General features: G+C 41.0%; 1 pseudogene; it reads right to left on the reverse strand.

The window, feature by feature from the left end:
• Nucleotides 1-15,972: 15,972 nt before the first annotated feature.
• LOC148216104 (uncharacterized) lies at nt 15,973-16,668 on the reverse strand (annotated as a pseudogene).
• Between the last annotated feature and the right edge of the window lie 5,749 nt (nt 16,669-22,417).

The raw sequence follows: 22,417 nt of genomic DNA on the forward strand, positions 1-22,417 counted from the left end.
TGTCTCCTTTTCCATTCCCCCTGCCTCAACAGGCAATGAAGGGGGATGAAAAATAGGAGGGAGGATGGATCCCTTCCTCCATTGCAGGGATACTGACCCCAACTGAGATATAACAGACTTGGGATACCAGCAACTCAGCTTCCTAGCCATCTTTGGGGGCCATACAACTTACCAGGACAATGGTGATTCAGGTAGGTTGTTATTACCTGGAGGTAAGACATTTGCCCAGGTAACCAGCTGACTTGGTCAATTGTATTGTGCAATGGAGCTAAATTATGCCAGTGAATAGGCTATGGAGGTTCTTATGCCTCAGGGGTGGTTTTAGAAGGCCATTCCCAAGGCCTGTACCACAACAGGGGGCCTCCTGCACACCTGAGGAACTCTCAGCCTTCTTGCCTTTCTTCATTACTGTTACTTTTCATCTCTTTCTCCAGAAAGAAGGAGAAGGAACATCAGTTATGCTTCCTTTGCCCTCAGCATCTGGGTGGATGGGGATCAGAGCAAGAGGGCATGTGGATAGGTGGGATCTTGTAATCTGAAGGTGGGATCATCCCAAGGATATATCAAAACCCAGACCCTCTCTCTGGTTAAAGAAGAAACCCACAGAAGTGGATTCTGGAAGATTTTATTTTCATGAGGAGATCCAACAAATTCTTTTTATCTCCAGATCTGGGTGGGTGTCCTGGTGCATAAGTTGCATTGGGATATCCTTGATTGTTTTATTGAGCTGTCCAAGTAGGGGGCAGATTTCTCTTTAGGATGAATATGTAGTTCATAAAGTCCACAGGGATGGCAGATGTTTTTCCGTACTGGCAATCTTCTGGATGTGGTCTCTATTTTGGACCACAAAGAGCTGTTCTAGAATCAGGTCATGGAAACTGGAAGCAGAGGTATCTACAGCCATCAGTAACCACGAAGGTTGCAAAATGACCATACGTGTGTCATGGTATCACAACCCAAACTCTGGCCTTTCATAGTTCTGTTCCGACAGCAGATGCAAATGCATAAGTCACAAGGTTGGTGTTGTGTTGTCACAACACACATTTTGTCACTTCTCTCTTTTGCTCACTGCTAATGCCTATGATTGTGGGCCTTCTGGTTTTTAATTTTACTTCCAAGGGACAAGGCTGTAATTCAGCAGGTTGTGTCTGCAGACAATTGTGGGTTGAATCCCAATAACTCCAGTTTGAAAAAGAGGAACGGGTAGTAATTTCTCTAGATTAGGAGGGGGTTCTAGTTTTTCTTCAAATGAGGGTATGCGAACAGCCTCTTGTAGATTGATACTGAGTTCTGGTCAGGGTTACAGCGTATAAGTTTCAGTAGAATGCCTAAGGAAAGAAGAGCAAGGGGGAAGCTAAGGAATACTGAGAATAAATACCTTTGGTCTGCATTTCTACATCACTAGAACAGATCAGGGGCTTAATTTTTGGAGTTTGTGGGCAGGTTTGGAATTTTAGGAGCGTTTGGGGGACAGTCTCCCAACATGATTTCAAGGAGAGGCTTGCCTGTTTATAATACGGCAGCTGTGAGGCACGTGGAATTGAAAATCTTTGAAGATGCACAGTATTTGAAGACTGGGCTCCATAGACAGTATGACATCAAAAGCATCAACCTGCATGCAATCACATCTTTGGGTACTACTCTGTTCTCTGCCTTATCTTCCTGGTAGCATCATCATTATTATTATGGTTAAAATGCCCAAGGAGCAAAAGGCAAACCGTTGAGTTAGCACCAATCTCTCTACCTTTCCAAAGGCACTCTACCACTCTACTTTATCTTTGCCTTTTTCTCAGTAGTTGGATATATTTCCAATGAAAGCTACCACGTTTATTTTCTAAAAGTGCCTTTAGGGCAGTGTTTCTCAACCTCAGCAACTTTAATATGTGTGGACTCCAACTCCCAGAATTCCCCAGCTTTCTAACAGGCTAATTTTCCAATAAAGATAATAATAATACCGTTAACACCATCAAACAACAATATCTGCCTATTCCAGGTCCTTGGGAAGGACTCAATAGGTGGATAAAAATGCCAAATCCAGTCTAAACATCTGGCTGACTGGGCAACTAACCATAATAACAATGATGATGCTACCAGGAAGATAAGGCAGAGAACAGAGTAGTACCCAAAGATGTGATTGCATGCAGGTTGATGCTTTTGATACCATACCGTCTATGGAGCCCAGTCTTCAAATACTGTGCATCTTCAAAGATTTTCAATTTCATTATATCTCCTTTCTTGGTAAGCCTTTCATCCAGGGGTGTCCACAGATTAGGTGAAAAAAGTTAAGATGGTGGCTGCAACTGCACAATTGAAGCCCTACTTCTTTGTAACATATATTGCAACCCATGTAAAAAAGAGATGGGTTTTGGTGGAATGATCTGGGCCACCACCTTGACTTTTTTGACACCTCTTCTAGCCTCCACCATGACTGTTTTGAGAAACTACAGGCTAATTTGACCAAAAGCAACTAGCCAGGATGAAATTATGGTAAAATAAATAAATAGAAATGTCCATGCCTCTTAGAAAATTGACAGAAACAAGCTTCCATCCCTTTACCCCATTGTTAGTAGCTGGAGAATGGGACTGCAAACATAGAGACAAGTTTTGGATTCAGCTTAACCGTAATAAATTGTAATATGAAAAATAAATCACATTCTCGGCTTTTAAATCAACGAGGGGCTAATGTAGGCTCTCAATATTTAATTATTCCTGTCCTAGTCTTGTCATTTGCAGTGACTTTTTAAATACTTGGGGCAGGTAGAGTTTCTCCTTTCAGTTTTAGGAAAGATTTTAAAAAAAATGACAAATAACAGAAATTACCTTGGAGTGTAATGTAGGCTCCAGTATGAAAACGCACCTACAAGAACCATGAATCCCAGCAGACATCCGACAACTATTCCTGCTGTTTTCCGTCCCACAAGCCTGATGTTCATCTTTTGCTGGATTTCTGAAGCTTCTAAAAAAAACCCAACATGAACAGGGTGGTTGGGTTATAGCTGTAGACCAGTCATCAAGCATTTAAAATAAAGAGAAACAGAGAGATCTGCCACTCCAGATTAAAAGACACTACAACCCAACTTGATGGTTCCTCCTGGGTTCTTAAAGTGCTTTAAACAGCTGTGGATCCACAAATAATACAACTGGGTAGCTCTGGGCTGTGTTTCTAGCAACACCTGGTTTCTGGTCAGTTAATGGATAATTTAAGTGATGTGACTTGGCGCATCCTGTATTGTCCCAAGAGGGGGAATTACCTACAAAACCCAGAGGGCCCTACAGAATATATAGCAAGGATTGTGTCTCTAGAACAGTGTTTCTCAACCTTGGCAGCTTTAAGATGTATGGACTTCAACTCCCAGAATTCCCCAGCCAGCCACACTGGGGACCATCTCTGAGCTGGGAATCTCAGGCCCTGATCATCAGTCTGTCTTCTTTTTTGATTTCATACCTTCTTCACCACCTGGTTTATAGTGGTCACGTGGCATGTTTTCCTCTAAATTTTCCAGGTCAGTGAAGCACAAACTAAAAGGAAGGACCAGCCTTGACTGTATTTCCTGTTTTGGTTGGACTTTTGCTGGTGCGGGGAGGGGAATCCTTCCTTGGATTGCAGTATTTTCAGACAAAGTCAAATATATTTGATATTTGGGTACAGGAGAGCCCAGCTTGTTACGTCTACAGCTCTTCATTTCACATGAAGGCATGCCCCCTTTGAGGGCTTCCTGAGATCAGAGAACCTTGGTAAAAGGTTGAGAAGCTGGCAGGGAGATGCAACAAGAAACAGAAACAGTCTCACAGCCCCAGGGGACGTGGTGTTGCTCTGCCTTTTTCAGGAGCTGAGTTTCAGAGTCAGCTTTCATGACTATCTGTCCATTAAAAGCTTGGGCAAGGATCAAATTGGAAAGTTGAATCAGAATGGGTCTTACAGTATACCTTTGTGCCCCAGACTGAATGATAGAATGAGGATTCGGTACATGGGAGAAAGGGGTCAAGATAATGTTGCACCTTTCTTGAATGTTATGCCTTCCAAAAATATTGGACTCTAGTCATCCCTAACCAGTGCAGCCTTCCTGGTAAATGTGGTTCAACACTTTCAAAGGTGATGTTCTATGGGATATGAAAGGATCCATTAGCTAGTTACCTGTGATCCGTAAGAACACTTCACCTTCTTCGTATGCATTCGGGACAGATCCTTCCTTCAGTATTGCATAGAAACCGGTGTCCGTGAATGTTAAATTAGTGATGTGCAGGGAGCAATCCAGTTGTATATGCTCACGCCCTGTATAAGCATTGCTGTAATTAACTCTAAAATTTGGTGATGCTTGATACATCAAGATTTCATTCTTCTTCTCGATTGGACCTCGGTACCACCAGCAGACAGAGACATCTTGCATGCTTCCTATTGGGATTAAAGTGACGTTCCTCCCTACCAAAAGTGTATGTGGTTCTATTCTGACTGCAATAGAAATGTTCACAGCTCGAGTCACCAGGAAGCAAGATGTACCTAGGAGGTAGCCTGTGGGAGGGTTCAGAGAGAGAGACATTGATTTCAAAGAAGATATTGACTTTTAATCTATCCTCCCATTGATTGCCGATTCATGTTAAAGGCTGTGACCCCTTACAGCTACTTAAATTCTAAAATTTTCTACTACTTAGCCAAGTCACCCGATTCAAAGTTCCCTGCAGAGAACAGACATCCAAGGAACCCTCCATTAGAAGACTGGAACACTGTCATCATCAACTTGTTAAAGCAGCTTAAAATCTCAACTCTTTTATCTTGCAATTTCTTATATTATTTACCATCTACCAACCGTCCTGTCCTTCCTTGTCAATCCCTACAACCTGTTTTAAGCCAACACTTTCTTCATTTGCATTTCTACTTTATGAGAGTTACCACTGCTTTAGCTTGGCCTTGCTATGAAATAATATATTTATTTTGGACTGTAAGAAACTCTGGAATGGTATGCATTAAGATGACTGTTTAGTAGGATTCAAATATATATTTCTCATACAACTGAGGCCCCAGTTTTAATCCTCACCAGCTTGAAGTAAGAATGGACAAAATCATGAAGACTCATTGCTGCTCCAGCCTAGGTGAATTGAAGGTCTAACTTACTTTCCTAATAATTTGTATAACCCCAAGAAAAGGAGATTTTACCTGAATGTTAGAGCTGTCAAAAAATGACAATATTGTTGTATCATAAATTCAGAATTTAGGAGGTACAGCTTTAGTTGAGCATCTGTAGAACTTAAGTCAGTTCTTTATAGAAGAACATCAGAAAAGTCTTACAGGATCAGGCCAAGGGCCCTTATAAACAGGTATTCTGGGCCACATGGTGTTCAACCAGATACTTCCAGGACACTCACAAGCATGGTTGTCCTCTTCCATCTCTCTCCCTAGCAAGTGGTATTTAAGGTAAGCTTGTCAGTGATCCAGGAGGTTATATAATACCGTCAAGCTTACTAGCCATTAATAGCATAATTCTCCATGACTATTGAGTCTCCTCTTCAAACTGGTTAAATTGGGGTCCATCACCCCTTTGGATAACAGTGAGTTCTTTGGCTTAATTAGGCATTCTGTGATGACATATTTCTTTTTCCTGGCTGCCAATCTCTCCACATTTAATTTCCAGGAAGAACCCTCCAAACTGAACACTGAAAACAAGGGAAGCAAAAAAGAGTCTCCAACCACCAGTTCTACATGATTTTGTAGGCCTCTATCCTGTCTTCCCTTCCCCTTGGTGCAAGACTGTGGGGAGTCTGGGAATGGGGCAGAGACCCCAGGCACCAACAATCCAGAGACTCCGGGCAAGTCAGTTGATAGCATGTCTCCTAAAGAGCAACTTGATCCAGGTGGAGAGAAATCTGGGAACAAGCGTTTGGAGCCATTCAGAGAGACTTCACTTCAGTTACCCCTTAGAAATTCCTCTTGTAGTTTCCAAGACTCTATACATACCCCTAATTCTAGCATTAAAGACATCTTACTAAAATCTGTGTCATTCTGGCTTCCTTGATCTTACCCAGCGGAGTGGAGTTTAATACTCTTCTTTGCTCTGGGCCAGTGTTTCTCAACCTTGGCAACTTTAAAATGTGTGGACTTCCACTCCCAGAATTCCCCAGCCAGCCTTCCTCACATCTTAACGTGGCTAAGATTGAGAAACACCACTCTAAACTGAAGTCTTTCCTGGTAAGGACGCTGCTGTATGGCCCCTATTCATTTAGATTGCCCGTTTCTGCAGAGTGTCTTTCTCCAGACCACAGCCTGCAACCCCACTCCTCTGAATTCTTCTCTTGTACACGCACACGTTGCCAAATGTCAACTCCCCCCCAAAGTCCCATTCTTTTACCTGCCAAGAACATTGCTGCCCAGAGCCATTTTTGCCCCAAGGACTGCCTAGTTTCCAAGCAGCCTCTCCTTGATGTTTCCACCTTTCTCAAGAACTGGAGCATCTTATACATGATGGAGAATTATTTTTAAACGTGCCTCCCCTTGCCAAATTGTCTGGGAGGCTCAGCTGAGTCTGCCTACTCTCTGTCCCAGGATCTTTTCTGCCTTACTGGCAGCATCTTCCCTCCCCACTTGAGGGCACCCTGGTAACAAGAAGAGGTAATAAAGCCAAGGTGTGAGCTAAGATGACCTGGGGGAGGCTCTATTTTGGGGAGGGGTCCAAATATGAAGATTTGAACACTGACCTCTGATAGGTCGCAGGGATTTGGATTTAGATTTAGTTAAAGGGCTTAAGGCACCTATTTTTTTCTCTTAAAATTCTTCCCAGCCATGAAAAATCAATCCAGTTTGGAAGGTTTATTAGGTTATAGTGAAATAACCAACAAGCTGAATTGGCAGGGGCATGTGGGTAGAAACCAGAGCAGAATGTACATGTTTCCAGTATACGTATTCATTGGACTAATTTTAATTCAATTAATAAACAATAGCCCAACAATATTACATCATAAACAGGCACACATTTGTTCTTCAAGATGATTGCTCCCTGGTTTCTTGGCCTGTAAAGGCGAGGGGGGAGAGATCTACTTTCAGAATTGCAAGATTCTTTTACTGAAGCCTTACCATCAAGTAGTGTTGCTGGTGATTCTTGTCTGGATTACCTCTAAGGGCTGACATCAATCTTGCAAGTCTGAAAGTACATCTCTCCGTTCACGCCTTTACAGCCCGAGAAACTAAGGAGGGTCCCCTCTGAGACATTTGCCACACCCCCATTTCTTCTGCGGGCTCAGCTGCCTCTTATCTGACCATTGCCCAGTCTGAAGCTCTTCCTCCTGTCTCCCAAGGACATTCTCATAGACCATTACAGTTGGGCTGTGATTGACTGTCCAGGTACACAAGTTTTAAGTTGAAGTCTTTCCTTGTAAGGAAGCTATCCGTTGCACTGGAAAAGGGTATTATTGAACCAGAAAATGTTATCTAGTTTATTTCTGCTTTCCGGTATTGGGGGTTAATGTCCTAAATATGCATCCTTCAAAGTTTATGGAGGATGATAATTTCATGAAATGGAATGATTTTCTCAAATGGAGATTACTAAGTGTATTTAAGCATGCCTACAATTCCCGGAATTCATGTTTTGGGGAAAATCCGGCTTAGGATTAGGATTATGAAGCTTCCTATAACGTTTGAGAAAGCTGGGTATATACAAAGTAAGGGCAAACCGTTTTTGTTTCAGAAAGTTACACATACGAAGAAATGTTGCTTTTCTTACATAATTTTTTTCATTTGGAAACATTTGATGGAAGTGGTTAATATATCTGCCAATCCACCTTGACTTTATGTTCTCTTAAGTCCACCCTCCAGTGAAATACACGATCTCCTTCTGTTCTTTTACAGCAACGGGAGACAAATCAATTAATGTTTTTAGTTGTTTTTACGTTTTCTCTAGTTTTGCACACCACCCAGAGTCCACTGGAGTTGGGCAGCCAATACATTTAAATAAATAAATCAGTAGGAACCTATCTTGCCATATATTTCAGTACCAGTTTGATGTCAAAAGCATGTCTTCATTGATATTTTGAAAGGAACTAAAATAGTATTCACATTAGTTGAAACACTATCTCCACTCTTGGTGTAGTGGTTAAGGGTGCTGGACTACAATCTGGGAGACAGTTCTAGTTCTGCCTTAAGTGAGGAAGTCCCTCACTTTCAGCCCTAGGAAGAAGGGACTAGGCAAACCGCTTCCAAGAAAATGGCATGTAGTAACCAGGAGTCAAGATTCACTCAAAGGGCCGTAACAGCAACAGCCTATTTCTATAACATTCTGTAAAATCATGCTATGAGGAACTAGTCCTAACTCCCTGGCAAAAAAGTTTGGGTCCAGTCAGAGGTGGGCAGTGATGTCCTTTATTTCGTAAAAGGTGATAGATTCTTTTGCCCCTGAGGACCATGGAGGATTTAGAAATGTCGAATTTCGGAGTCATCAGAATGTCCCTCATTATTTTGCCTTAGTTCCCTGTAGATGGTATCTTTCTTGGCGATGGAGGGTAGGTGAGCAAATGGCCTCTGGGGCTGGTTGCTGATGTTTAGACTTGAATGTGACCAATATTCCAGGCTACAGTAATCTTCTTCATTTTCTTCTTCATTATCTGGAAGACAACCAGTCTAAAATCAGTGTGTCAAGATCTAAATAACCTGATTCATCAGGCTGATTCAAAAGCTCCAAAACTGAGATGTAGGCATGGATCCAAAACCCAGTTCAGGAATTGGTCTCTTCCATCCACTGCCATTGGAAATCATTAAGTAGGCATCACATTTTTCTGTCTGATATAGTTGGATGGTGTTCACAGGAATAATAATTCCTTATGGGTAGATGAAATCTGCCAAGCTTCGAAGAAATAGAAGTGAAAGGTTTTAGTTTAGGAGCTATTCAGTTCTGATGTTTCTATGCAAAGATATGGCCAATTACTTTTTGTTTCTTTGTGAGACTGGATGAACTTTACAGACACCTTTGTTTTTTCTGGATCAATCAGGCTTAATAAGTTTTAGATTAATTGATTCAGATATAAATATATATCTTTTCTAACCCTAGAAAAGCATAGACATTATTGTGGGGACTTGTATTCTCTGAGATGAGTTCTCATCTTCATGTTGCATTACCATGCTCATAACATCATCAGTGCATTGCTATGAAAACGACATACAGCAAAGCTTGGAAATCTGACAGATTTCAGAAAATTAGGATAGGTCCTAATCTTGGATTCCACCTGAAAGTAGGAGATGGAATCACATGGACTCAGTAGTAGTATAGTGATTAATAGTTGAATGACATTGGCACCTCAGTGTCATGATCAAATCTACTAATAGTACTTACGGAAGACTGACATTGAGGACACTCTGCTGACTCAGCATTCAATCCCTTGCCCTGTGTGGGGAGAAAAAGGGGGACTTAAGAGGTATATTTGATCAGGCTCAAATTATCGTACTCATTACGCAAAGACCCAGCTCTCTGGAAAAGGTCCTAATGCTGGGAAAGGTGGAAGGGAAGAGAACAAGAGGACAACCAGCAGCAAGAGGGATGGACTCAGTTACAGCAGTGTTGGGGGGCATCATTGGGAGACCTATTGGGAAGTTAGGGATAGATCATCATGGAGAAAATCTATCTCTGTGGTCATTAGGTGTTGAAAACAAATGGCACATAATCAATCAATCAATGAATAAGAGGTATATGTGGAATGGGAATTCTTCAACAGCTTAGCAGCATTTCCACTTTCTTTCCTTCAAGTCTCTTTCCAATGGCTGGTACCGAACAAAATCAGACCAAACAGCTACTGAAGACTTCTTTTTCCAGAGAAGGAAGTAAAGGAAGTGACTAGATTCCTACTAACAACAAAAAGGTGGGAATGGAATTTGTGCCCTGGCAACCTTCATTATCTAATGCTAACATTATCTAATGCTTTTTCCTGGTGAAGAAGATCCAATGGCTAGCTATGAAAGCTGAGTCCAACCAGAGGATTCAGGATTGCCTGAATACTGTATATTTTCTTCATATCTTCATATCATACCATAACTTCAGGATTGCCTGAATATTGTATATTTTCCAACCTGGCACACCTCATGGGGCAGGGGCATAGAGAGTAGAAAACAACTCCCCCCAAATGTACTGTCCTTGGGTTAGCCAGTCACAATTTGTGCAAGTGTGATTAGGAATGGAATCATGAGCTGTAGATCCACCAGGTCCACTTGGAGTTTTCAGATCAGCTGAGTATGCACTCCTGCTATGGTAATTAAGAGCTTGCAATGGAAACTTCTATCAGTTCCACCTCCTATAATTGTACTTACTCATGTTTAATGCTTTGGGCGCTTAATTTCTGTTGACTTCCCATCCTGCTTTCTATCCTATGAGGGGTAATGGAAAGATGGATTTTCAGAGATGTATGTTCAAAAGAACCCCCCCCCAACACACGAGAAGCCTCTCCCCTCTTCTTGTTCTCATCCTTTCCCAAGAAGCACCCTTGAGCAGGCCTCCTTGTACAACCTAAAGATCGGGCCAAAAGTACTGTATGCCTTATCCAGAATCCCATTTCCCCGGTGAGTAAGCATAGTACTAATCCTCTTTGGTTGTATTAACGATTGATTGATTTCAATGATTTATATGATTGCCCAACTCACAAATCACAACTCTAGATGGCTTACCTAGGGTTAAAGACTTAAAAGCAACCCAACCCATAACATACAGAGATTAGGTATCTAAAATGAGACTTGAAAGATGATGAAATGGTTACAACAATCTCTACTGCAGTGTTTCTCAACCTTGTCAACTTTAAGGAGTGTGGACTTCAACTCCCAGAATTCCCCAGCCAGAATTCTGGGAGTTGAAGTCCACACTCCTTAAAGTTGACAAGGTTGAGAAACAGTGCTCTACTCTAGTTAATTCTCAATTGCTCTCTCCTATTTACAGGAAGCCACTGAATCTCAAGCATCCCCCCTTTGCATATTCCCACCTCCCACATCTTTATAGCCCCACTTTCAGTGAAGTTGAAGCACTTTATGGCCCATGACCAAACAACCAATTTAGATGAATTATTTTCACTCCTAGTTTTGCCATTCATGTATAGGGTTATTGTGTTTGTCGCAGGTAAAGAGCCATGCCTCTCTCTCCTTTCATTTGAAAAATCAGACTTGCCTGCTCACAGACCCCTTTGAAGACTCATTCCTCTGTCTCCATCCAGAGTCACTGGACCACATGGATTCCCACCCAAGAAAAACGGAATCTTGGGACACTTATGCACCATATTTCAGGCCTGGTACTTACTTGGCTTGAGGAAGCTGCTCAGTTCCCAGCTCTGTAGCATTTCTAGGCCTTAGAACAGGAGAAAACACACACACACACACACACAGAATGAAAAACTTGTTTTGTGCCTCTACGATTAATATGTGTCTATGGCTTCCCTGTCCTACTTTTTTTTGTGTACTTAAAACTCTGTCCCAGCAGTTTTTTTCAGCACATAAAAATGTGTGGGATTCTGCCATTGTTGGACCGTTGTTGCCCTCTGACACTGGCAGGAAGCTGGCCTGCACCTCATCTTGACCTGAAGCTGGTTTTCGGTGTCCTCACCCCAGCTAGGTGGCCTGTGGGAAGGTGGCTGGGCTGGTGGAAACCAGGTCCAGCTGGCTCCCTTGACCTCTGCTGTATGGGTCTACATTTCATCTGGTAAGGTTAGGAGAAGCCCTAAGGACAGTCTGCCTTACATTAACATCTGAATAATTGTAGCATGTTTTTATTTTGCAACCCTGGTTCAACCTGGACATCTTCCACTCTAGGACATGTTTAAGAGAAAGAAGGCATTCTGGGGGAGATGGGCAGCATATAAATTTAATAATAAAATAAATTAAAATTAAAATTAAAAAATGTCTTGGTTTCAGGAGAGAAGGGAGCATAACTAACTAAAGAAGAGGGGTTATTTATTTATTTTAATTTTGGGGGTAACAAAGCCATCTTTAATCCTAAACAAAAAGAAACTTAAAAAACTAAATATACAAACTAAGGAGGAAAAGGGGAAAAAAATCTTATATTTTATATTTATCCATAGTCCCTGGTTTACCAATGAATTCACTACTATAATATGAACAATGCAAAGTATTATGGTAAGATATCACAGAATCTCTGCCATAATAACACATATCGCTGCATCCTTTGGTTGATAGAACATATTGCCATTGCCGAAACAGATAGATCACCCATTTCCGACAATCATTCCTTGACATCTGGAATCATATCACATTTCCAATTTGTTAATATAATTCTTTTTGCCCCCCCTTCCATGCTCGGTGCAATCCCAATTCCTGACAACTAACTAAAGAAGAGTTGTGTAGCTCACTATGTACAGAACAACACTGGGAAACGCTCTTCCTTGTTTCTATATCGTCCTCTTTTTTAGCAAGTTCAAATATTCAAAATTCAGACATGGAATCACACAAACTCCCCACCTTTTTCAGTCAGTGGCTTAGAGGTTGCACTTTTCTTTAAAAAAAAAAAAGTTTACGAGAAGTGACATTTAGTCTTCTTTCTAAAAGAGACGTAAGGAAAAAGAGGAATCGAGTGTTACCTTCTAACACGGCCCACGGTACGGTAGAGTACCAGCATGACCATGAATGCAAACCCAGTGCCGCTGGACACTATGATCCCTAAAATGGCCATAGGAGATAATTCGGTTCGCCCGACGTGGAATCTTTTGTCTGGCAAGAGAGAGAAAAGTCATGCAGAACTTCTACATTGTCAGGTTCAGCCCAAAGAACTCCACGAGACAGTCCAGATACAGTTCTGTTGTGTTTATTAGCTTCAGCCTCTCAGACAGAATCTCTCCAGACTGAATCTACACTTCCCAAGCCAGCCAGCCAAAACACTGTGAATTCCTTAGGGTGGTACCAGTCTCATCCTCTTCACCTTCCCACGCTCCTGCTGGGGGCTAAGGAAATGCTTATCTCCCCGAGCGCGGCCTTCATCAAACCATTCCAAACCATTCCATCACAGACATGGAGCTATCATGCTTCGTCCTGGATTAGCTCATACAGCCATCAGATCATTTTGGACCTGTGGTGCCCCATCTAGGCCCCCTGGCGCCTTGGATATGTGACTCCCCATGCTTCCACATACATTTTCTTTCGTGATTTCCTTTGTTTATATTTTATTTATTTTATGATACTAGTAACCTGCCCCAACACAAGGTTGCTGGGTAGCATACAAGGTCCCTGTATCAACCCCAGTTCTGAAAATGACATTGCTGCTGAATCAGGAGCATCCGGGGGGTGGGGGTTCAACACAGTCAGGATGTCAGTGGTGACCATGCAAAACCCAGACCCTTTTGTTTTGCATGCGTGGCAGGCCCAACATACATTTTTTTAAAAGGGCAAGGCTTTGACTGCATAATTTTACTCACCATCTTGATTTTTTTTTTATATTAAAGGTCACTTTAAATATAAGAGAAGGGGAAATTTTAATAAATACCTGGGGGATTATTTATTTCAATAAATATCTGGATTATTTATTTCAATAAATACCTGGAAGATTATTTGTTTTAATAAATATATTAATTATTTATTTTAATAAATACATGGGGGATTATTTATTTTAATAAATACCTGGAGGATTATTTATTGAAATAAATACATTAATTATTTATTTTAATAAATACCTGGAGGATTATTTATTTCAATAAATACCTGGAGGATTATTTATTTCAATAAATACATTAATTATTCATTTTAATAAATACCTGGAGGATTATTTATTTTAATAAATACATGGAGAGATATTAATTGCATTAACTGCATTTCACTTATATTTACATTTAATTATGACAAGTGACCCAAAGCGGAGTATCCATTACCTCTGACTACTAAAGTTGTCATCCCCACTTCAGATCGGTTACCGCCTCTCTTATAGATAGCGTAGAAATCAGAGTCTGTGACTAAAAGATTTGTGATATAGAGGGAACAATCTGATCTTATACTCTCCCGGTGGCGGGAAGCAATGCCATATGTCACAGACTTATTCTTTATTTGATAGGCTAAGATCTCAAAAAAGTTATCTTTCTCCCCGCGGTACCAGTGGCAGGCCTCAATGTTTTCCTTCATTCCTCCTGGAATTAATGCGACGTCCCAGCCAATGTCGGGTTCCCAGGGATCCACCTTCACCTCGATGGAAACATTGATAGCTGCTTCAGCCAACAGGAAGCCAGGAGGTTTTAAGACGTGGTCTGGGTGGGAAGGGTGGAAGAAAAAAAGAAACAGGGCCACTTTGAGAAGATGCCAACCCCAGGAGAGCAGCGGATGGAGACGGGCAGCTTTGTAGGGTCACAATCAAGAATCAGCAAAGGGGTAGCCACACTCAGCTTTAGAGAGGAAGGGAAATGTTATAGTATACCAATCACAATTTAAAAAAAAGAAGACATGACTGTATCATATTACCACACCATTTCAGAAAGACAACTGTAGCTTCATTGCAGCAGCGCACAGGAGTTTCAGCTACAGCAGTGTTTCTCAACCTTGGCTGCTTGAAGATGTGTGGACTTCAACTCCCAGAATTCCCCAGCCAGCCATGGGGAATTCTGGGGGTTGAAGTCTACACATCTTCAAGCAGCCAAGGTTGAGAAACACTGAACTACAGTATTCAGTCTGTTCCCCTGGATCTTCTTCCATCACAACATTACTCTCTGGGAATCTCGCTCCCACCCCCAGTTCCTAGTTTCTTACTTGCTAGAAGCAGCATAAGCCAATAATTTTGATACATAGAGGGGGTCCTCAGCGCTGGGCAGTAGGCATATGATATTCCTGCCATCCTTGGAGATGGTTGGGCCTTGGACCTCCTGAAAGACTGTCTTGGTGCCCACCTTGATGTCTGTGTTCCTCCCATATTCTTGGCCCCCACCCCAGGCTTTCCTCCCCCTAGGAGTGGGACGCTTCACTGCCAGGTCCACTCCCATAGCCATTGTGAACTCACAGGTCACAGAAAGAGGTCATAAAGCAAAAGCTGAGCTGAGGATCATGGTGGGAAGGGTCATTTGGGTTCATCCAAGGAAACCTTATAAAAAATAATGAAGGGCATTATTTTGATACACAATTTTATATTCTATATATACACAATTTTATATTTTATATATATACAGTATATATATGCTTCACATAATGTTTAACCATACCTGTAACAGTGCACTCTATTTTATTTCTAAAGGGTTAACTTGCTTTTGCTTTGTAAAGAGCACTGGTTTCTTCTTCCCCCCCCTTATCTCTTTGCTGAATGCCCGATTGTCTTCGAATAAGCAATTAGCCGAGTACAAGTTGTTTGTTTTACCAAGCTTTTGCAACAGTTGTGGGGCCCTGCATTCTAGAGAGAGATAAGAAAAATCTTGTATGCCATTCTCTTGGTAACCAGAAGAAAAAGTTACATTTAAGTTTACCTTCCTAAGAACCACCTTTCACTTGCTCAGACCGTCCCAAAAATCCCTTGTATGGGTGTGAGGGGATGTACTATCTGATTACAGATTTAAATGTCTATAAAGCCTTTGATGTTAGTTTTGTGAGGTGTGATTTCATCAACATCTCTTCTGAATGTGTTGATTGGGGTCACCCAGCTGTGTCTTGATCAAAATACATCTGTTATCTTAAAGAAGCCTCGTCTCAAGTCTTTTTATTTGGCTTTATTGAGACTTGGGAAATAAAAGGTGCCATACAATAATATTTCTGCCCAAGAATGTACGTGTGTGTGTGTGAAAGGAGGTTGCTGCGGGAGTCTGGCCTTCCAGATGTGTTCAGATTTCATGTCCAGCTAAGTAAAAAATTGTAATATGTCTTTTTGACGTGTAAAGCTATAAGAAACAGGCTTCTCTCCACCCAAGAATGAACTTTTAACCTTCAAACGTTCTTGCTGATCAGTAAAAACACATTGGGACAACCAACCAGTGCTTGATTTCAAGAGCATTTTGGATTATTGTTATTATTATACACAACAACGTGAAATCACAGCTGCCAGTTCTTTAGCTGGTGTTGGTCTTCATTCGCATCGACTTCTTCCCAAGAATCCAGGACGTCGTAATGTATCGGTGTAGTATATGCATGGATCCAAGCAGTGTGACCTTTTGTAATTGACAGATGGAAAATTTGTCAATATGCAGATTTTCTAAGTGCTATCCAAGGCTTTTTGGCACGGCACTCAGTGTGCTGATAACCAGTGGGACCACCACTGCCGGTTTATGCCGTAATCTTTCATGTTCAATTTTCAGATCTTGATACTTTGTGATTGTCTCCAATTCTTGTCTTCTATTCTACTATCCCCTGGTATTGCCACCTCGATTATCCACACTTTCTTCTTTTCAAACACAGTTAAATCTGGGGTGTTATGTGCCAAAACTTTATCAGTTTGTTGTCAGAAATCCCACAATATTTTAACCTGCTCATTTTCAACTACTTTTTCAACTATATGTTCCCACCAATTTTTCATTGCTGGCAAATGATAATTTTTATAGATGTTCCATTGCGGCAACTGTGTTAAACGGTCATTGTTTATAATCAGTTTGTGCAATCTTCTTGCAAGAGCTGAGTATATTATCTACTGTTTCTTCTGTTTCTTTGCACAGTCTCAACTTTGAAACATTTGATGATTTTTCAATTCTAGCCTTGATTGCATTAGTCCAAATAGCTTGCTCTTGAGCAGCCAAAATCAAACCTTCCATTTCTTTTTTTAATGTTCCAATTGTAAGCCATTGTCAGGTTTTATCTTTATCAATTTTCCCCTCAGTCTTTTGTAGAAATAGACTATGGAATCCTTTTCCTTGCCAGCATTTGTGTCTTTATTACATTATTTCAATATTCATGTTTTGTTTCCTGCACGTTGAGTAAGTTGCAATTTTTAGCTTGCTTCAGTGCTTGTTCTTAACTGTCTTTTACATAATCAGCCAACGCATGCTTTTCTTCTTCAACAGTTTGTTGGACTTGAAGTCAACTTCAACCTCCGTTTTTGCGGGGCAGGTATAATCTATCAATATCACTATGGGGATGTAATGCATAGTGAAGAGTCATGAGTTTTCTTGTTTCTCAGTCCAAACGGTCCAGTTCAGCTTGTGTCCAGTTAATAATTCCAGCAATGTGTCGTATAACAGGTATGGCCCAGGTATTGGTGGCTTTGATGGTGTTTCCACCATTCAATTTTGTCTTTAACAATTTTCTCACTCTTTGGATGTGTTCTTTACAAATCACATTTTTAACTTGTTCATGCCTGATGTTATCCAACTGTAAAATGCCCAGATACTTCTAGGCATCATCCTGATGGCTCCTGATGGTTTGGCCATTCGGCCTTTCAATTCCATTACTGTTTGCGATTTTACTCCAATTTATTGCTATGTAGGTCAAATTCCACTGCTATATCTACACTAAACATTTTTACAGTATGTCAATAACTGGATTTTTGATTTTCTATAAAGCCTATCCATATAAGGCAAATGTGAGATGATGATATTATTATTATTATTATTATTATTATTATTATTATTATTATTATTATTATTATTATTCCAGTTCACTTCATTTACTCCCAAATGTTTTCTACTTCCTCAAGTCATATCATGCCCACTCTAATATGCCTAACTATTGGTTTACATCAGTTGTTGCATTCTTGAAGGTCATAGGATATATTGAGTATGAAATAGAGAAATTTTGTTTAATTTCTCCAAGGATTCTTGGGAATCCACTTACCAAATGGGGAAAAAAATCAATGGGTTGCCCTTTTCCGCATCCTGAGACACAGTGATCTGATTTTGCACATATAGATGAACAGATCCTATTGGACCTGTTTGCCATCATTGTAGCATGGAAGGCTCAGAGGATAACAGTCAAGAAAAGTTACCCTGTGCAGAAGACAGCAAAGGACAATCTCTCTCCCTTTTTCTTTTGGAACTCTTGATTCAGGACAGTTTAGTTCATGTGCCTTATAAATTAGCAAGGATGTTGCAACCTGATTTTGAACAGAGTGCACTTCAATTATGGAGCACTCCAGCTATCAAGCATTCCAACATTTCTAAACTCTGTGCTAAACAGAGCAGAAGCAGGAAGAATAATTTCAATACTGTTCCTTCTAAAAGACCTCTCTCCTCCCCCCTTCCCCCCTTGGGCTAAAAAGTTACTTGGAGCTGGTCTTAAATGTTCAGTGCAAAGGAGAGCATAGCAGAAAGCTTAAAGATCTGACGATCATAACAGTTCTTAGGATCTTCTCAGTTGCTCCCTGGTATGCCACTTGAATAAATTTATAATAGCAATGCTTCTCATATGAGGGAACCCAGCTTCACAAGCCAAAGTGGACAGCTGTGGAATGGATCCAACACTGGTTCTCCCCTTTCCAGGTTTGGCACTTTATGAGCCAATGCTGTTCTGGGATCATAGGATTGTCCCCATCCATCAAAATGACTTCATTTACTCTTAGTACAGCTCAAAAACAATGCTATTGGGCATAACATAATTGCACCGTGCCATCCATTTTGGGACAAAGATCCAGGTTAAGCCTAGAAAGGACTAGATGTTTCCAAATGTATAAAAAAACCCATTTCCAGTGTGAATTTCCTGTGTTTCAGTCCTGCAGGGACTGGAAGACTCAGAGGCATTTTGAAAGCTGGGTCCTCAAACTGGCTGGCAAAAAATGAATGATGCCAGGAGTAGACACTGCAATGGTTTAATTTCATCAGTGCATAGCGTTGGTGGCTTTTTTCGGACCCTAGTGGGATCAGGATGGCTGTGAGAATTGATTGTTCATTTGTGTGTGTGTGTGGGGGGGGAATGTCATGAGTTGTGAGTTGGTTCTTGTACAGACCAAAAGGGATCCATTTTTGTTCTTGAAAGCTGAATATCTGGGTACAGTCTGTTCTGTTTACCTGAAAGAGAGTCAATCAAGAATCAGAAACGGCAGCCAGAAATGAACTATCTACCTTCTGCCATCTTTGGTATCTCAGGAAAAGCAACATCTCTTTACAATGGGGGAAATTCCTGCCATAGAACTTCCTTGCTGAACTGGCTTAGATACCCAAATGTAGAAATGGAATCTGAGAGATGCCGTTCCCAAATTCTAACGTCTAATGCTTTCTAAACTCAGAACATGCTGACTTCCATAGAACACAACAGCTGAGTTACTTAACTTTCATAAATGCTTGATGCATTAACCCATCAGGGGGATTGCACGATACACTGAATTCTAACAAAAGAGTCACAAGTCAAGCCACACACACACAAAAGATAACCAAGGTTAAAATTAACAGTTCTTGACCAAGTGATACAAATACTGGTCCTAGATTTGTATCTGATCTGGTTAAGCTTGATGTGTGGACATAGTCTGTATGTGACCCTCTCAATGTTCCTCATATCTCCCAACATTCCTCATGACTGGCTGGTTGGCTGAGGCTACTGGGATTTGTAGTTCAGCGACTGCTAGAGAGTTAGGTATTGTGCAACTATAAATTTAAAAAATATATGTGTAAAGCCCCTTTTAAAAATTGGAGCTTTTTTGCTTAACATCAGACAAACATACCACCCCCCACCCCAAAACATCCCAGATACAGAAGAAGCAAAATATTCACTAGTATAAAATATTATAGCTCTCTATTCCATCTGTAAAATAAAACAAATCTAAGGTTGTACTTTTGGCTTTGTGGATCACTTGTCTGGTAAAAGTACTATATTAATATTGAGCCATAACAACATTAATAATTTAAAGAAAATAATTAAATTTGAATCTGTATATCCAAATAAAACAGCAAAAATGGCACACTTTTATAACATAAAACTGTTTAAGTGAAAATAAGAAAATTCAAAGCCATATTTTTAATGTGAAGGACAAACCAGCATGTTTTTGCATAATGCTTGAAATGTGAGTTTCATTTTGAAGGCAGCCTTTCTTGTTGACCAGAGTCAGAAGAAAAGAGAAAAGGGTTCTCCTAATCTTAAATCAGCTTCTCTTCAATTACTGCAGCTTGCAAAACACTGGCAGGCTGGGAGCTGCTTTGCGTTCTCCCTCTCCCAATGCAGCTGCACTGAAGTCCTCTCTACCCTTCCTACATGCACCAATGCAAGAACAAGCTTCTATTGTTTCAGAAGGGCAAGTACAGGTGACACCTAGGCTGTTGAGAAGGTGTCAGCCCTTTGAGATTGTCCAGACCAGGAAACCAAAACCATGAATACTAATACTACCTTGATTTTAAGATTATAGTACTAGAATCTTGCAAGTCTGAAAATGCTTCCCCCTCCCCTGCCTTTATATTCCAGAGAACTAGGGATGGTCAACTCTGAGATGCTTCATCCATCCCCATTCCTGCTTTGGACTTTCTCTTATCAGACTGTTGTCTTGGCTGCAGATCTTCCTCCTGTCTCAAAGGTTATTCTCACAGCCCATTACATCAGGTGACTTCTATCCATGTTTTGCCTCAAAAATGGTATTTTTTTGGACTTCTGGGGAAGAAATGGTGAATTGAAGATGGCTGTGCTGAGAGTGAAGCAGACTATCACAGCGGAATGAAGAGCCAACAAGTGGACTGGCTCTTTGGGATTTCTCTCCAGATAAGGAGAGGACTTGGGATCGCCCACAGTATTTGCTCCTCGCGAAGAAACTCTGGTGGGTTTAGAGCCCTGGGAGACAAGGGAATGCCATCTTCACCCAAACTGCGGTTGCCACCTTTATGGACACAGCGTTCACATACTTCCTTTTCTAACCACTTTTGGAAATTGCTTGTTAACTGCTTTTTAGATATTAGGAACCTTTGGAACAACACGTTTTATAGAACCGGATGAGTTTCCTTTAATCAAGTTTAGTATGCTAGGTGAATCATCTGCTAAGTTTAGGAATGGCCTGGCTAACTATATTGTATGAACGTAGTGGTATGTTCTAAAGAATGAGAATTCACAGACTGAGTTTTTCATTTCATAGGTCTAGTACTTACCGTCCTTTCCGTGGTACATTTTTTGGGCCTTTTTTGGCACCACCTTTCTTCCCTCGAGGTTTTGTCTTATCCTTTATAGATATTTTCCTACAAACACACACACAAAGAGAGAAACACAAAATTACTAATAGAGATGTTGCAATGGAGCCAACTTTGCCCTTAGTTCTAAACTAAATCTGCATACACCTTCCATGGAAGTAATCAGCAACATTTCCTAACTCCAAACACAGTAGATGCCTTGAAAGGAGAGTGGAAAAGATACAATATTTTGGATGGTCTTCTTCAAGCCTGGCTCCTTGGCTATATAGAGCTTAGACGTGTACCACTTATTAAAAGTGTTTTAATTAAGTTGTGGTTCAGCAGCTTCTGAGTAGTCAATGTTGCTCGTGTAGAGTCTGCTGGGAACTGTCCATGGACCTACTTCTAAAGCCATGAAAGAGTATGATTGATTGACCCAAAGTCACATAGCTGGCTTTCATGGAGATGGGGCAGAGTGTAATGGTATGTAGGAATTATCTTGGGAGTTGGGGGAAAGAGATGCTGCCTAGCAAATGATCAGATAAGAGAGCCTGAAGCTGCATAACAGGAAGAGAAAGAAACTCAGAAAGGAACATCCCTAACTTACCAGGCTGTAGAAGAGACGGTGGGAGATTTGTACTTTCAGACCTGCAAGATTCTGTTAATGTAGCCTTACAATAAAGTAGAATTAGCTCATCTGGTCGTGTTTCCTGTCTGGTCTACCTGGGAAGGCTAACAGAGAGGACTAGAATCCAGGTCTCCCCACTCCCAGTCTAGTGCCTTAACCACTATACTGGGTTTTATTCTTAGCTGGGTTCTATTCTTAGGCTCCCTCTTGTTCTAACATCATTCAAAGGGCAACCTGATAGTGTAAACAGCTTTGATACTCCTTCTCTGGAGAGAAGTCAGGGAACTGACAATGACTGGGGACAAGGGCAATAGAGTCAGGATAGAGATCAACAAGGGGAACAGCAGAAGGAAGAGTGATCTGTTGACTTAAAGGTAGGTGGGAACTCAGCAATGCAAAAAAGTCTATGATTAGCTCAGACTATTCAATCTCAAGCTATCAACCCTTTGAGGTAGTCCAAACAAAAAGCATAACAAGGAGTAGTAGCTCTATAATTAACAGAATCTTGCAAGTCTGAAAGTACATCTCTCCCGCCCTACCATTTGCAGCCCAAGAAACTAGGGAGTGTCTCTTCTGAGATGTTTGCCACACTCTTATTTCTTCTGCGGGCTCAGCTGCCTCTTATCGGACCATTGCTTAGTCTGCAGCTCTTCCTCCTGTCTTCCAAGGTCATTCCCACATACCATTACACAAACCTAGGTGGGGTACGATAGCACGTGGCTAAAGGGCATTTAGTAAGTTCTTTAATTTAAATTACATCATATTCATCTGCATCACTAGATGCCAATTTACTCCCAAAATTGGAAGGAGACTCCAGGACTTCTGATGTACCACCCTCTTCCCTGATGTATGCAGAGTCCA

This window comes from Python bivittatus, unplaced genomic scaffold (genome assembly GCF_059951505.1).
Source record: "Python bivittatus isolate LINGU-HERP-01145 unplaced genomic scaffold, Pbiv_v1 ctg000310_np1212, whole genome shotgun sequence".
Classification (NCBI taxonomy): Eukaryota; Metazoa; Chordata; class Lepidosauria; order Squamata; family Pythonidae; genus Python; species Python bivittatus.